The 18,107-nt window shown below is 31.4% G+C and overlaps 1 protein-coding gene across 2 annotated transcripts in view; it reads right to left on the bottom strand.

Moving 5' to 3' along the window:
* The window catches only part of LOC135802198 (tyrosine-protein kinase Src64B-like), a 49,465-nt gene that overhangs the window by 9,983 nt on the left and 21,375 nt on the right, over positions 1-18,107 (bottom strand). Inside the window, exon 3 of one of the 2 annotated variants that reach the window (XM_065315743.1) lies at positions 11,507-11,558. The exons of the other annotated variant lie outside the window; for it this stretch is intronic. The gene's annotated coding sequence lies outside the window, so the exon portion shown is untranslated. The remainder of the gene's footprint in view (positions 1-11,506; positions 11,559-18,107) is intronic. 2 annotated transcript variants of the gene reach the window in all.

The raw sequence follows: 18,107 nt of genomic DNA, 5'->3' as shown, positions 1-18,107 counted from the left end.
TTCGCGTACTCGCCTAATGTATATAAATATAAATATTTTAATAAGCCATATCTGCGGGCATAATTTGCACTCGTTCGTCGGCGAAGTAAAAGTGTGTGGGATAATATCATGCACGTAACCGGTTGCGGTAGAGACATCCAGCAGCAAGTTACGGAAACGAAACCGGCAGCAAAAGGGATTAGGGATAAGTTTTAAATAAATAAATTATTTCACAAACGTACCAGGCAAATATGATTTTTATGCCGAGTATGAAAAACTTTGCCGCGTTTTGAGGTTAGAATCAAATAACTTTCAAAGAACTCTTACAGCATGAATGCACACAGTGAAAAAGAAAAAAAGTTCCAAAAGAATACGAAATTTGATAAAGGAACTTGAAAGGAAACGAAAAAATATCGCTGAAAGCGATGAAAATGTATAGAAATGGTATTGAAACTCGTGAAATAATAAAAGAATGTCGACTTTTCACTAATATTTCAACAAAAGCCTCGAAAACAAATCGATTTTTGATGTCAACACAAAAGAAAACCTCATTTACATAATTGAATTGCACATATACATAAATTCTATGCGAAATGAAAGAAAATAAAAGATGAAATCATGTCGTGTGACTCTGTGAAAGATTTCTCGTTTGATCATCAGTGGGTTTTCTAATCGGCGACGTGCAGTTTTACGCAGAATGCATGAAAGAAGCGCGGCTCAATAAACGTCCCAGTCGTATGATTACCGACCATAAAATTATAACAAGATGCATCTGCGCACAGCGCATCACATCCGCGCTTAAACTCACCTGTTCCCTGGGTAACAACTATCTATTGATTATGTGCTTATTATAACGCAATATGCGAGCGCGATTAGGATCTTGTAATGCGCAAGAAAGTCGAACGAGGAAGTTTTATTATTTTTAATATGCGCACGTGTGTGAGAATATAATATTCATTAAAAAAATATCAAAATGCAAATGATAAGCGTAATATATTCTTTAAAAATGAATTATTTTAGAGAAAAATCAATTTTTTCCATGAAAAATTGATAAAAACAAAGCAATAAAACCTAAATCCTTTAGGGTTTCACTTTCGACACTAGATTTGTGGCCTTAGGACGCTCTAATAAATATATCTGTGACTCTAGAGAGTAATAAAGTCCTAGGCGTTGGATTTATCATTAATACAAAGCTTTTTTCTCTTTTTTTCTCCGTTCTTTTTTCAGTTCTTGCTTTTATCTAAATCGGGTTTTAATAAATTTATGATTGTTTTACTCTTGCATTGCGCTTTCGGATTAAATCGTGATGCGATAGTTTCGCATGGATATACCTAATGAATAGTAAAATGCTTTGCATTTAATAAGAAGATCATATTTCTGAATGCGTGCTACATGAGCAAATAAAGCCGTTTTGAAAGCTGTATCAGTAAATCACAAGAAACAGAGCCGGAAAACTCGACAGTGCAATAAAATTGCTCGGTATTTATGCGATTTAAAATGGTTATTAATGATTATTATGAATATGCATTGTGCACAGTCTGGTTGAGCCACGTTGAGGCTTCATTCACGCTTTGTTATCAAGTTTTACGTTATTTTTATTGTTCAACATTATTCATATCGGTGTTATGCGTCAATATCACGATTTTATTTGTTCGTTATATGGATGCAAATAAAATGAAAATGGTTCTTGGATTTAGTATTTGTTGAAAGCGTCAATAAGACTCTAAATAATAATTTAAACAACGGGAAATTTACATAAAATGAGTATAAAAGTGATTAAACGTCCATATTCACTTTAAACCCTTATTTTACATAGTAACATTAAAATTTTTGGGATGAAAAGTACCCTATTTGCTTTTCCTTGGTCAAAAATATCTCTATACAAAAATGTATCAAAATTTATGAAGTGATTTTTGCGATTAAACGTAACAAACAAATAAAAAACTGTTCATGGGTATATTATCGTATTTTATCTAAATATTTGAACCAATATTAACGAAAATTTTTGTGTATGTTAAGATCAAATTCAAAATCGTTTAGATTCGCAATTTAAAATTAAATAAATTTTAAAATTAGATTAAAAAATCGTTTATTTCGTAGATTTCTTTAAAAAAATTAAATATTAAAAACAAAATCGAACTTATTTAAGACAACACGTATGTATAGGAAGATGCTAAGTTTGTAATTATATTACTGTAAAAATCAACATTTAGTAATTTTACTACAAATAAATCAATAGTATATGACGACGGCTTCTAAACCAATAGCAAAATATTCACATTAAAAAATATTAATGTGTTTACACTTTACGTTTCGACGAACACATAACAACACTAATAACGTTTTCCTCTAATTTGTTTCTATTTACCGGTAACAATTATTATTAATTGCTCATTAGAAAGCATAGTTTTCCATTCGACCAAATGAAGAATTTAAAAAAAAAACAAACATTACCAATAAACATGAAATTAAACCGCAGACATTAAAATATTGCAAACAATTACATTTGTGCAAGGTGAAACCTAACTGTTGTTGCTTCTTGCGCACTTGCAACACCAGCAATTGTTTAATTGTGATTTAATTTCAGGTTCCAGCAGCTAACAAGCCATCGCCCATCGATTTAATAACTAACTGCCACTAACTCGCGACTAATATTTATGCGCGTAATTTATGACCTCTTGAAATATTGCGCTGGACAACGACGGACATTAAAACACAACTGATACCTTGTAAACCTTGGCTGATTTATTATTTACGACAGTCTCTTACGGTAGTGAAATCGTAGGATTCTCATTTAATGTCGAAACCTGCGGTTCTGTGTAGTTCCTAGCTTAACTAGTTGAGATAAGCACACGATGAAGAAGAAAAAAGTCGTAGTATAGTTATTCTTCGGTTATATTGCACTCGACAGACTGGCGTTGGCCCAGTGGCAACGAAGCAATTAAATGCTCCTTCCTCGATTAGCATCTTTTCGGTTAGAGTGCCTGCCAGTGGGTTTTTGTTCTAGTTGTAACTTGTAACGAGACGAGCAGAGAGCAGACTTCATTCATTGTCTGCACCGGCGGGCATTATCGTTTCCACTTGCTAACAATGTTACGAGAGCAGGGAATCACTAAACATGCAAACTGTCATAATTTTGAGCACGGTAGCAAGAACAAGATCCGGGAAGATACAATCAGTGCGGAGATGTGAGTGAATATTTTATGTTCAATTATTTTAGGTTACAAATTGTTGCAAATTGGATTTTAGACTTGCTGCAACTTTTTATACATTTTTCCGCAGCAGGAGAATAAAAGTTCTAGTTTAATTTTTTAGTTGCCATCAAAAACAGCAGGAAATATGAAGCATATTGTGCTTAAAAGTATAATTTTTCATATTTAACACACGAATTTCTATGATTTTGAACATATTTCCTTTATTTTCAGAATAATTTTTGTTATATTTAGCAATATATTAATTATTTAACGAGTAAAATAATTATTTGTGTTCATGAATCACAAACTTGAGTGAATTGCTTTATTTTCAAGTGTTAAAAACACGATTTTACATATTTTGATGTAAAATATCAAATTATTTATGTTTCTAAAAGCATTGCAACTTTTTCTATGTTTATTTATGACCGAATTATGCACTAGTGCGCTAAAATAACCTTGTGAAGCTTACTAAATAAAACGATAACCTCAAAATATTTGACATCTCGTTATTTTAGGTTAATTTTTTTTAAAATTGATTTCACATTAATTTTTCTTTGATTTTTAAATTTTTTTCCAACGACAATAATAAAATACTAATATAATTCAGTATTCATACAAAAACATGCTCAGTTTTCTACTTTTGCAGTTAGAATAAGCCCAACTCTCTTTACAACATCTATGCTGATGCAGATGCATTTATGAGTTACTGCAGCTGCATCACATGAATACTAAATATGAATATTCATCCTCATTCGCATAAATCCCACAACAATGCTATATATGCCACCACAAATGCTGGCTCACAAAAAAAGAACACCATAACTAATGCTGTTAAGTTGACTATATAGCTAAGAATATGTGCGTTGAGCATCATGCTTTCGCAGTTAATGAACTTTTTTTGTTCAGACACTCCTCTCTCGCGCGCACTTTTTGTGTAGTGTTGCTGCATTTTTTGCACGCGGTTGTTACCAATTCGCACACTTTCTAATTCGCGACGTATTGGCATGTACGCACACGCTCCTTGTGTTTCTGGTGCCGACGGCTAATTTACTAATCACAATCGAGACAATCGCCGACGAGGCTCATTACTGATTATAATATGCGTACCGGAATATATCCTTATAGGAGTAGCTAGGAAAATTTTATATCTGGGTTTCTATTTTGTTTGCTATAGGCAAAAAGGCAAAAGTAGAGAAGAAAAAATGGTTATTTGCAAGTAGATATGATTTTTGACTAAAATCATTAAAAAAGGAAAAAAATTGTCTGTTTGTTCTCGTTTCACACCTAAACGACGCCACCAATTTGGATGAAATTTGGTATAGAGATAGATGGGACTATGGAATAGAACATAGTCTACCTTTTAAAGCAAAAATAAAACTTTTATAAGGTGTTAAATAGGAGATTAAAATTGACTTGGAGTATAAATCACCGTTCTTGGTACGAGTACATAATTTAAAGCAGGATGATACTAAAATGTATTTTTTGTTCTATTTATTAATTTTGCGTATTAATTAATGATTTCCCAAACAAATACATAAATAAGAATTAAGTGTAAAGTTGGTTGCCTGCAGCAACATGTCTACTCTTTGACACGTTCTGTTCGAAAACATAAATAACACATAAACAAACGTTTTTTATAATGGCAAAGGTCCCGCATAAATGATCTAAATTTACAAAACCAACGCTTAAAAATAAATCCAACAAGATAAAATATCTACTCACAGATTTACCACATACGCTCGCTGATACTTCAACTTCAACTATTGCACAATTAATCTACACACATATATGTTCAAATTATGGCATAATTTAATTTTAACCTTCGCTCCGATATGTGTGTTATGAATTATTTTATCGTGTTACATTTATATTATTTATATTTACGTTATATTTACATGTTGTAGCCATTTCTAATATATGCAACGTTTAGGAACTGTTTAATTCACGCACCAAATCACTAATTTATTCGAGCAGCACTAACAGGGAACTGAAGCAAATTGGCGCACGATCAGAAACACAATTCGAGCCGCTTTAAAAGACAAATGCCGAGCGAACAATGACTAATGAGTTGTCCGCGCAATACTTTTATATATTAGTGTGGTGCACTTGTCTTTGCTTTAGTTTTAGAATCCAGTGTGGCGATTGTCGAACGCTAAGCAGGTTTGGTTTGCGTTTTTAATGTGAAGTTACTTGGAATTTTATACATTATGTTCCAGAATGTTGAATCATTTGAGCAATATTTTGATAATTAGAACAATGTTCTATTCTGACATTTTTTGGTTAGTGTGGAAATTGTAATCGGAAATATTTGAATGTGTAAAGTGATAGTTTTATGCACAAGTGCGCAAAATTGAATTTTCTGATGGTTTCCAATAAAAAAAACTGATAACAATCATTGTATTACGTCAATAGGAACAAAATCAAAGAAAAAGTTTAAAAAGTGTCAAAAAGTAATTTATATGAACTTAAGACACTAATTTCGAAGATTTTGAAAAAGTAGCACTTTTCTATTGAAGATTGAAGTATTTCGACATATAAAAATCAAAATATTTATTAGTATTGCGTAAATTTACGTAATTAGAATATTTTCCCTATTTTCAAGTGTCAAAAACGCGATTTTACACACTTTATACCAAAAATCAGATTATTTACATTACTGAAAAACAACTCAACGTTTATTAATGTTAATAATAACTAGTGAGCAAAAACCAACTTATAAATGTTGCCAAACAGGAAAATAACCTCAAAATCCACTTAAATCGCATTGAATGTGAAAATACTAATTTTTTACACTTTTTCGTTCGTTTTTTCATAATTTTTTACAACACAGTAAATCACATTATAAAAACATATTGTATGACTGTATACATTTAATATTATTATTGCAGCATTAATGTTTATTATATTCCAGTTCTTTTCCGTAGGTTGAATACGAGCAGATCAATTGAGAACCAGTCAAGTCATTCTAGATTCCTAGATTGCAAGCCTCTGAACTACCTTGTTGCGTGCTTCATTCTTTCGAACCGTTTTTTGCCACCTAATCCATAATGTAATAATTTATTCCAGCAGCGCTGTAACTCAATACCGACGACTTCTTTGGCACTTGATATCAGGCGGCACGTGTCGTGTTAATCGCTTTTTATCGCTTAATACTTCTTTATTGTTTTGTTGTTGTCGATTAAACAAAAGTTTAACGTTTTTCAACACGACAAGAAGTGCCATTACAAGCGCACAATGTCGTCAAGTCAGCGCGAGTGAGTAAGCAACAAGGAAGCTATTAACTGTGTAACTCTATAACTCTGATAAGACAATGATATGCAAGTGGCAAGCAAATGGCACCCAGGCTTCCATAAAAGTTTGATGAGCTTGTTACTTGTAAGTTATAACTTATAACTGCATTAACAAGTCGATCAAGTTATTTGTTGACGTTTTTATCGGACATAAACAGTTTGTTAATTAATTTAATAATTAATAATCAAAGAAAAACAACATATTTTTCTGTGATTATAAATTTAATGCGTAATTTATTTATTTTTACTAATAAATACAAACAAATTGCAAAATGTGATATTAAATACGCATTAGATGCGAATATTTCACGTTTTTAGGTTAAAATTGTCGTAAATTTGCGTAATTTTCTGATTGTGCAATTTACGAATATAAGGGCGTAACCAATTTCCTGTTTCAGCACATTTGCACACACAACATTGATGTCATTTTAATATTTGGCGTCGAATAAGTTTAAACTTCTTACGACTCGACTGCCATTTGCTGTCGAAGGTTATCGCAGTGCGGCTGGTTGGTTATTTGTATAATTTAGATGTGAAACTAAATATTTAACTGTTTTTGCAATATTTACGTACGAATTGCACGCGTATTCGCATGCGAGTGTTTATAGAAAAATGCGTAAAGTAATGAGACTTTAAAAACGGCAATTTCCAGCTGGTAATGTCGCCATAATCGCATTAGAAACAAATTAGGATTTTGTTTTGAATAAATTGCATCATTGGCGAACAGACTGCAAAACAATTTGCAAACGATTTGTTTTGTTGCATTATGCGTGAGATTAATTTTAAGCAAGAAATAATTATAATATGATATTAAATGAATTTATCCATATTTTGAATTAGATGTGGCTGTATCGAGTGCATGGATTTATTGTGAAATTGTATCGGAATGATGTGAAATATTCGAGATGCTCATTGAAAAACAAAACAACAAGAAGTCAGAGATTGCGCACCGCTAACAAGCAATAAAGAACGTTTAAGCACGTATGAATTTATGTCATGGGATGACAAATATGTTATATTTGCTGTTTTGCTGAGAATTCTTGAAAGAGAAATTCAAACTCTAATTGTGAAAAGTGGACAATGATTTATTGTGCTTTTTATTGTTAAAAATGAAAATAAAGTGAAAATGTAGTGTAGTGTGATACTTTAATTGTAATTAAAGACTCAAAAACTAATTGTGCAATTAAAGGAATTCTTTTGGAAATAAATTTAATATTAAATTCAACATCAATTTATCAAAATATCAGCTTGATAGAATTGAAATGAAAAAAGTTATCAACAATTAAAGTTATATTTTGTAAGAATCAGAGAATTAATACAAATTAATCTGCCACACACAGAAAACAATTGTTACCAATAAAATATACGTGGATTAGTTCACAATTTAATACTAAATAAATTATTGAAAATTTCATTAAAAAATGTCGATTGGTTTTCGAGTTATCACTAAAAAACTATGCCGATATAAGTATCATTCACACCGCACCACAACCCAATTTGTTAGCAATAGTTTTTCATTAATTGCTCAAAAACTACTAGTGCTAGAACGAGAATTCCTTCAGTAATACACTCTTACTTAAATTATACGTCAACTCTCGATAGAATTCTAGCAATTAAACAATTGCTAATTGCTATTAAATAATTGAATTTAGTCAGAATTATAGAATGAGTCTGTAATTTCTAATTCATTATAGTTATCAACAAAACACTTACATAAATATACTCAGAATTTAATACTAAACAAAATTTTGAAATAATCATTAATATATAATAATTAGTTTTCGAATAATTAAAGAATAATAATATTTTTACCTCCGAATAAAAACACAGCGACTTTATCTAAAAGTTCAATGAAATATAATTACTAAAAACATGACTTTAACTACCGTACACTATAAACAAATAGATTTTATCATCTAATAATTTATTTAATTCTCAATTATCTTAAGAACTATCTATGCGATGCTATGACTGACCGAATCAAACAATCTCCAGTGCTATCTACGTCTCCAAAGAGAAAACCTTGAAAGAAATAATTATAATAACTCTTATCAAGATGAAATACCATTAAATATCCCAACATAATACGAATTAAGCGCTGCGTACATAAAATGTAATTTTCTCGGTGTTACTCATAGCTTTAATAATGACATTTAATAACGAAGGAAATAAATGCTTGCAGCAATTTAAATAATCCTGCCTCAAAGTTAACTCGTGTAATTATTGTTATCAAATGGTCATAGTCACTGTACGCGACGTAAATCAACTAATTATTTAATTATATTCTCCAAACAGAATCTTCCTCTTTTAAAATACACAGCAATCTAGTTTAATATACGTTTTTATAAGTTTAGTTTTAATAAAAGTAAAAGAAAAAAATTAATACAAATCGGATCAATTGGTTAGTAGTTATTTAATCGTTAAACCCATCAATCATGTGTAACGAGAGTTGATTAATTAATAAACTCGACATAAACTTTGATATTAACCAGCGCTCAGGTTCTTCATGTGAGTTATATGTTTTTGATTGGCATTTGACACTAAATGAGGATATTGTTGAATTATTTTCTAAGTGATTCACTTATTTTTAGATTAAATACGAATATAACTTTGTAATTTAATTAAATTTTCACAATAAAGATAAAAAATAATTAAAATATTAAGAGTTAAAACTAAAAAAAGAAAAATTTTGTTTCATAAGCATTGCAATGTCACAAAAACTTAATTAAATTTTTAATTAACAATATTTCAACGACATAAACAATTTACTTCACCTCACGCAAGTATGTATCGTCCTAAATATTTCTCGGAATGAATTAATAATTATACGCAAAATTACGTTTAAAAAACCTAGGCTTTAAAATTTCCAGACAGATTTACAACATTGTTCGTAGATTTTTACTATTACTCCACGTTATTTTACTTTTTGTGAACCTTCGTGTATTATAATTTAAAAAATGTAATTCCCTCATGCGGTTATGGTGATTTATCGCGCATGAACGCAAAAATAAATGCAATAAACTTGAAACAAAAGAACTATTGTGACCGACAGATTAATTTGCATACTATGCGCGTAATGCGCGCAACAATATTAAAACGCAACGTAAATCGAGTTTTTTTTAATGTGTCTATTCAGTAGTACATTGTAATGCTATTCGCATTAACCAAGCTCGCGTTTGTAAAGTGCATATGATTATGATTATATGAATGACGAACAAATTGCACTTTGCCGCGGAATGAATGAATGCACATTTATTCTATGAGTAAACTCTTTCGTCTTTCGAGAACCCAGCTTGAAGAGGTTTTTTTTTTGCATGTCACTAAGTTGTTTTGTTTTTTGTGATTGCGGTTAGGATTTTTGTGCTGTGTGGCTGACGTCGTTGAGCGTCGTGAATGCATATAACTGTTAAAGGCTGCGCAAGAAATCGAGAAAATATGTATTTACGATTAGATGCTATTAGGAAGTCATTGTCTACAGGTCTCTACACATTCGTGCATGTTTGGTTACGCCTGTTAAGCGAGATAAGCGACACTTGAATATGACGCGATGCAAAAACGTTGCAACCAGACAAAGCCACGTCAAGGTCCTGATGCAAGAAAATATTGTTGACGAGGTGATGCAGTGTAATGTATTAAAAACAAAATGGTTACTAAAAATCAAAGCAATTAGATTTTCTTGTGATGATGTCATGAAATGTTTATTGCTGCAAACTTTTATTAATTACTCGGAGATTACTTAAGTTATTTTAATTATTTCTTCAGTAATGTGTTCCGTATTAAATTGAGCATCTAAAAGAGTCAAAATTTTATTTATAACAAATTTTTATCTGTAGTTATAAGCACATTTGTGTGATATTTGTAAATTTTGATAAAATTCAATTTTAATCGTTTATAACTTTCTAGGTAATAATAATATTAATAATATTTTTTCAAAATTATACGTAGAATTTATTTAGGATTAACTTTTGAGAAAATGGCAAGCGCAGCATTAATACTTTTCGAGTAATAATTTAAAAACTAAAAAAACACAATAAAACTCTAAATAAAATATTTTAAAAAAATGTTCCAACTTTAATTATTTATAACTTTTTGTATAATAATAATACCATAGATATTCTTTCAGAATTAGGCGTAGAATTTATCCAGAATTACCATTTGTAAAAATCACATGCATATCATAAATACTTTTCGTGTAATTTCACAAATAAAACCCAACTTTCTGCTTCACAGAAAATATTGGTTATTTCTTCAAGTCAGTATGTTTCCCTTTACCTACCTAATTGGCCAAGCTGTTAATATTCGCCTGACAATAAATGAATGCTCATCAACCGCAGACACACTTAAATAAACTCGTCCCTTCAACGTCACGCCGTAATTCAACGTCGAAGCGCACTCAAAATGGCCAGAAACAGACGCGACAATAAACATAAAACCAAACAAGCACGAGCTCCATTCAGTCAACGATCCAACAATCCAATGATTTCGGTCGTTCCCGTTTTCCCTGCAGTATGCCCAGTACGCTCGACTAGACAAACCGAAGGGGTGGTTTGCATTACATTGCAGCCATCCAAACAAATGGAACGCACGAGGCGCACATTTCAACCAATTCTTATTCATTGTGTCGGCGTGTCGCCAGAGTGAGCTTTGAAAGAAAATAAACCCTCCCACTGGCATAACCCACAGATGTTGTGAATGAAAATGACATATTTTGATGCAAAAAGTGTCAAAACATTGAAATCGAGTTTGTTTTTGGTGAATTTTAAAGAATTTTGTAACAAGTTTAAAGTTTTAGTTTTAACGGTCGAATGAGGACACTTTTTAGCTATTGTTATTCAGTATGGCACATTACAATCGTCGCATAAGTCATAACTAACGGCAAATTCCACGCAGTGTCGAGTGGTATCAGAATACGAAATGAGTTTTCACTCAGTACAATACAATGTTTCTTGTTGTAGATAAGTTTGGACATGTTTGCAAAAATATCAAACGCGTTGACAATTAACGGTTTAATATTCTTAGAAAAACAAATCAAAAATTACTCACTTTCAATGAAAAAAGTTTGGATACTTTTGATAGTGTAGAACGGGTTGCATACCTGTAACAAAAATAATTTATTAGTATTTTCTATCTATGTAATACTTATACAACAAAGTAAGGTTAGTTACAACATTTATAACTCAAGAACGGATGGGCCGATTTTGATAATCAATGATTTGTTGGATTCGTCTCAACCTCAAATAAGAGAATATCTATTAAAATATAAAAAACTATAATTTAAAGGGTGTTAAATAAGGTATAAAACTTGGTATAGATATTCGAGCATAGTTATAGCTTTTCTTATTTCTTTAAATTGAAAATTAGGCATTTTATTGATGAAATCACCAGATACTAAGTCATTTAACAAGAAAGTAAAAATTAATTAGATTTTCACTAAAAACTACAAGCCAAAAACTAGTTTTTTACAAAACGAAAAATATTACAAAATAATATTACGTTTCCACATTTTGAAATGTAATGTTTTGTTGCGTTTGTGAAAACATGCCATATGCTAATGCGATAATAATAACACCTTCCGAAATTCGGTTAATAAATTCTCCACATATTACACAAATATTTTTCCATCTTTCAATTCATCAACACCAAACCAAAAACATCAAAAAATAAATTATTACACCACAACAAGATTAATCACATTGATATGCAATTTGTGACACTTGCCAACACAACATGTTCTTTCCATGTTCACACTTTTTTACAAATCTTCAACAGACCAACAAATTTCTGGTCGTAATCATCGTGAAATTGAATTACAGCGTGTCGGCGTATCAAATCCCATCCGTCGTAAATTGACACGATAATTACGTGTAACAATTTTGTTCAGCGTGGATTTGGCGGTTCACAAAAACAGCGAAAACATGTAAATAGCTATATCAAAGTAGATATTACATGACGCATCGCTAACATTCGCAAGGCCAGCCAAAAAACACTAATTAAGTTCGAACAATTCAAGAATAATTAGCCAGTGAATTAATAACTGACATAAAATAAACAAACCTACAATTCAACTAATAACTAATCATAATTCATTAATAAGAACCGTAATAATTATTAATAAATTGATGTAATGAGGAAGTTATTAATTGCCAATTTGATTTAACAAAACACAATAACGCTAGTTAACGCATTAAAGACCATAATCAATTAATTGCGCGCGAATGCCTGTAAATGTTCAACCTTAAAACTATTCAATGGCAAGATAAATAGATAAGTTGCTCAAATAATTGCGAATTTAATTTGTTAACTGCATTCAACCACGAGTTGAAATTAAATGACTTGCACTGTTTTCTTTTCCCTCATGAAACGATGAAAGTGAAACTGGATTCGATTGGCATTTATAGACGTCATTTATATCACATTAATTAATCTGTAATCTTGATCTAAAGTTACAAATATTCCACTTGAAATTAAACTCTAATTGCAATTAATATCTGCTTAGCAAATTAAATTGAATTATAATTTAAAGTGAATGAATTTATTCGGTGATTTTGTGCGGATTGTGTGTTTATTAATTATGAGCGTTGAGATTTTAAGATAAAGATGCAAACTTTGCGAAAACTTAAGTTACTCGTACACCGTTGTGCATAACGCTCAATTGTCTGGAAAGGGCCCGGAAGTTTTTCGATTATGCATGCAAGTTTTGGGCGGATTTGCGTTGGAATTAGACGAGGTGTTAAAAGTTTCATCTCACTATGTGCTAGGTAAGTGTAATTCTGCAACAACATTTTGCAAAATTGAGGAAAAGTTTGCAAAGTTTAACGAAATAAATTTTAAGGTAATTTTTTGGTTCAAAATAACTATAAAAAATTTTGCTAAGATAAATTTTTTCTAAAATTAACTTTTTAATGTTTTATTGACAGGAATTTTGCAAAGAAAGACGCTGTCTTGACAATTATCAAACAAAAATAAAAAACTTTGAAAAAAACATTTTTAAACCAAATTTTTAAGCTTTTAACAATAATTATTAATAAAAAACTGAATTTTTATAATTAGAAATTAATATTCTATAAAAATAACAAAACTAAACAAAAATTAGGTTAATTGTATGTGATTTAAGATGATTTAAGACAAAATTATCAACAAATTTCATATTAAAAACTCGTGGGCGAAAATATAACATGTGTATAACATGCAGAAAATCCACACGGAAGCATTGAAACAAAATAAACAAAAAGATATTTAGCAGAAAGAAAGTGACACGCCAACATGCCCGACAAACATAAAACATATTTATAGTCAAGCATAATAAGTATAATTACAGAATAAAACGATGAATGAAGACGACGCACGTCGTTGACTTGCATTGCATGCAACGATGCAACATATGCAACACTGTTCGTTGAGACAAGTGCATAACATCTGGTCTATGCACGACATCAGTCCATCCGTGCGCATCAAAATATTACTCCTGCGATCGTGCAGCAATAGCAAAGTTGAAGAAAACGCACACACAAAGAAATCGAAAACCAAGTGCTACTTTATAGTATAAGATTGCCAAGAAAAGAACAAAAGGGTTTGTTTTAGATGCACTCTAATAAAAAGCGAAACAAAAAATAGATAGCATGTTGAAAGAGCAAGTGGATAATTTATCTAATCCACGGTATGATGGTGTGGGTATTGTGTGCACTATATGATGACGTTGTGAGTGTTACGACTTCACGTTGCATTACATTGATTGTAATTGTAATGGTGTGTAATATAGTGTAATAGTAATATTGTGCGCGGTGCACGAGGAAACCGGCGGCGATAAAAGAAGCACAAAGAAACTAACTGCAGCTCGTGATGCGATAAGAATACGATATTGCCTTTTTGTGTGGTTTTGTAGTAAGTAGTAAGGGTAATAAATTCAATTAATTTTATTGTGCAGTAGTACTGGATTTTCTTCGCAAATTCGTCTCAATTTTGATTTAAAATAATGAAATATGGTAATAATGTACTTTAGCGCATCTCTATTCGAATTATATAGCAACAATTACGGTTGAATGTCAATATAAAATTTGATACCATATTTTACAACCTTCTAGTTAGATTTTTGCGACAAAATGTAGCCTATGTCATTCTCCTGGGTCACAAATAACTTTATACAAAAATACATCAAAATTGGTTCAGTGGTTTATGCGGGAAAACATTACAAACAAACAAAATCACATTTGCGTCTAAAACATTAGATGATTTCAATGTTGACTACATTTTATGAAAAATAATAGTAATGAATTAACTATTCAAGAACCAATTAACATACGATAATAATTTCTTTTAAAATTAACAAAGAATTAAGTTCTGAATCTTATATTACAAACAATTTTTTATTTAACTTTTTTTTATCAAAAGATACAGGCCAAAATCTATGAATATTATATATCTTTTTGAAGTATTGCCTTTAATTGTTAATAATGTTTGGTAATAAATATAAATAAATAATTTAGTTATATAACTTGACGTAGAGTTTATCTTAAAATTAATTATTCCAAGAATAACGCTTTTACAACAAATTGTTTTTGAGTATTTAATAAATAAGTAAAACTTTTCAACTAACACTTTTACTTATCATAAATATAAAAACTTTCTGTCATATATTTCATCAATCATCATTTCTGATGCCTGCAATAGGTACTTAAATATTTTATATATAAGTCCCAAACTAGCCTCACAACAAAACATAGAAAATAACTGCGTCCATTAAAGTTATTACCTGTTTTTAGGAAAAACAACAACTTTCGTTTCTTAAAACTTCCTCAACTCTTCAATTCTTCACAAGAACGCTCATTATACGCGCGAGGTTCGTTATTTTTAAATATATTAATTACGATGAGACACATCGATGAGAACATCAGGATAATTATTTATTTGCTTCATCTGCGTGTAGTTGTGTTGTTGTATAAGTGCGTAGTGGAGTTAATTTATACGCACGCATAAATACCAAAGTGTGAAGATAAAAAGATAAATAGTTCTAGGTCTTCAACTCATCCTCAATACATAAAAGTCTACATAATTATCTCAATATGAGTAATACAAGTACTAATGCGTGGAGATATCTTCGTAGAAATAGAAACAAAGATCTTCTTCAGTTTCAAGGTAGGATAGATTATTTATTTCATTGAAATCAATGATAAAATACTTAATTTATACTAATAGTAGGTGGGTAAAGATAAATCTGTATGTGTTTTATTTTCACGGCTAAAGAAATAAATTGCTTTTCAATCTCGGATGAAATTAATAAAGAATAACTATGATTGAATCCCTATACCAATTTTCATCGCTTATTTAACGCCCTTTAAATCATAATTTTCTATATTTCAAAGGTTATTATGCTATTCCAGGCCTAGCTGAATGCAATAAATCATAAATCATCAAAATATCTCCAGTCGTTCTTGAGTTATAAATGTTGTAACTAACACGACTTCAAAAATATATGAAAACTTCGCTTTTTAAATTAAAATTTATCATTTCAACACACTATAGGGAACTATATTTTATATATATTTTTACCATAAAAAATAATAAAATGAAATAATAGCACTAATAGACAAGCCTTGCTCCTAAAAATAGCCTAATTGTCAACAGGGTACATGAACTACGAGCACGCTACTCACTCCTATTATTACGATTACTATAAATGTGCGTGGTACTGTCATTGCATAATTACGCGCGTTGCCAAAGTGGCTTATAGAGCACACGAAAACACAGCAGGTGCCAGGTGCCGATGTGCAATTAAATTAGAACAGAACAAACAATCGCCGATTATATTTAACTCTACTTCTTTTCTAAAAAAAAATTTTTAAAAACCACCAACGAATTAAACGAAATACAAAAATCACAAATAAATTCGCTTTATGATATTATAAATCCACTCTATACAAAAGATGAATTTCGCCGGGGCATGTTCTGGACGATCACGACCCACGCACCAGGGAATCGCACATCTGCCCAGCAGAAGAAACCGCATAACGAGCACGATGGCGATGCACAATGGTAAAGAGGTGCACGAGATGCTCGCCAGACGTTGATTACACACGACGCGTGTGTGCTCGCCTGCATTTTGATGCACACACCAAGGTCTAGAACTCCGCATCCAAACTGTGGCTTTCTGTTTCACCTCTCTCTAGAGTACGAGTACGACCGGAGAGATAAAATATTAATTTCACTTGTATTTATGTTCGCGTGGGTGTCTTCATAATACATCAAAACTCTTTTGTTGCCTGTACAAGCCACACCAAACTAGTTTCATCAAAAAATAAACGTAAAATATTAAACTATCATAAAAATAATACCGAAAAATGTTAAATATAAATTATATATGAAAAATAAGTTAAAATAATTATTTTTGGTTTTGTTTCTTTGATGGCTAGAGATTGTTGATGGCAAAGTGGGTTTGGTTCAGTGAATTAGCTGGCAGTCCCACACAATTCACGTAACGTATCAGTACGCGTGTATCGCGCACATCAAAGCGTTTTAATCAGCATGGCAGAGCAGAAAAAGGCGTAATAACTCGTTTCACGAGTCAGGAAATTATTTCTACGGAGCGCACTTTTGATAGTGAAACCGAACGAAACAAGATAAACACTGAAACAAAAGAACTACGCCCATGCATCACTTTTTTTTGATTAAAACTAGAGCTATTGTTAACCAATTTAAACATTTTTCTACTTCCACCATAAAATTACTAGTTTTTACAGCTTTGAGACACAAAAAGTGATTCTGAAAGCTTGAAGCACCAAAGCCGGGATTAAAGTACTTTAATCACGAACTTTAGTCACGGGTTTGCACCTGCGCAATAATACAAGGTAAAAACTGAAGAATTTATTAGAAAAATTAAAAATTTTATGTTACTGTAACATTTCAGCTGCATTTACCATGCCAGTTGGATTTTAATGGCACAAAATGAGAAAACGTAATATCGTAAAAATTTTCCACGGCGTTTGTTCCGTAATTCTTGCTTTGCTTATATCATAAATGCACTCGGCGGCGAGTTCAGTGCTCGAGTCGCTAAATGGCTTTATTCATTGCTCTTCCTCGTTGAAACAAACAAGGTTTCAACAGACAACATCATTGTTATCACCGTTACATCTCTGTGTTTCTTTCATCTCGTCGACACGCACACGCCGCACCAAAACAAACATTTGCAATGGTCGACAAAACAAAATTTATTGATTTTGATTTAGCTCCTTTTTCGCCGGCATGTCATGCAGCTGGGTTTGCTTGATTTATTGGGAATCCTTTTTTGGCGAATCCGTGCAGTCATAAATTCGCAATATCAATAATTCGGCATGAAAGCGAGAACACGCGTTCGCACGCGTTTTCGGCGAGGGTGGAAAGCCACATATTTACGTTTTATGTGGTGTGCGTGCATTGGCAGACAATGGAAAATACGGGCCGGGCGCCGCCAACAAATCGAATGAATATAAACACCACACTGTCGAAGCCTGCATATGCAAGAGGGATTCATTAAATTCCAACGGGGTATAGGTGTAGATTCTAACAAATAATTTCACATCGAGGATGAAACTGAACGCAATCAAACGAAATTACGTTTACCCTTTGAATAATAATGAATTTGTGTGTGATATTAATTCAAATAATAAAATAA

This window comes from Atheta coriaria, unplaced genomic scaffold (assembly GCF_025399875.1).
Source record: "Atheta coriaria isolate IRGN ID8LTWV9N9 unplaced genomic scaffold, Caltech_Dcor_3.1 hic_scaffold_16_pilon, whole genome shotgun sequence".
Taxonomy (NCBI): Eukaryota; Metazoa; Arthropoda; class Insecta; order Coleoptera; family Staphylinidae; genus Dalotia; species Dalotia coriaria.
The sequence above is the reverse complement of the archived record's forward strand: the minus strand, read 5'-3'. Positions and strand labels throughout refer to the sequence as shown.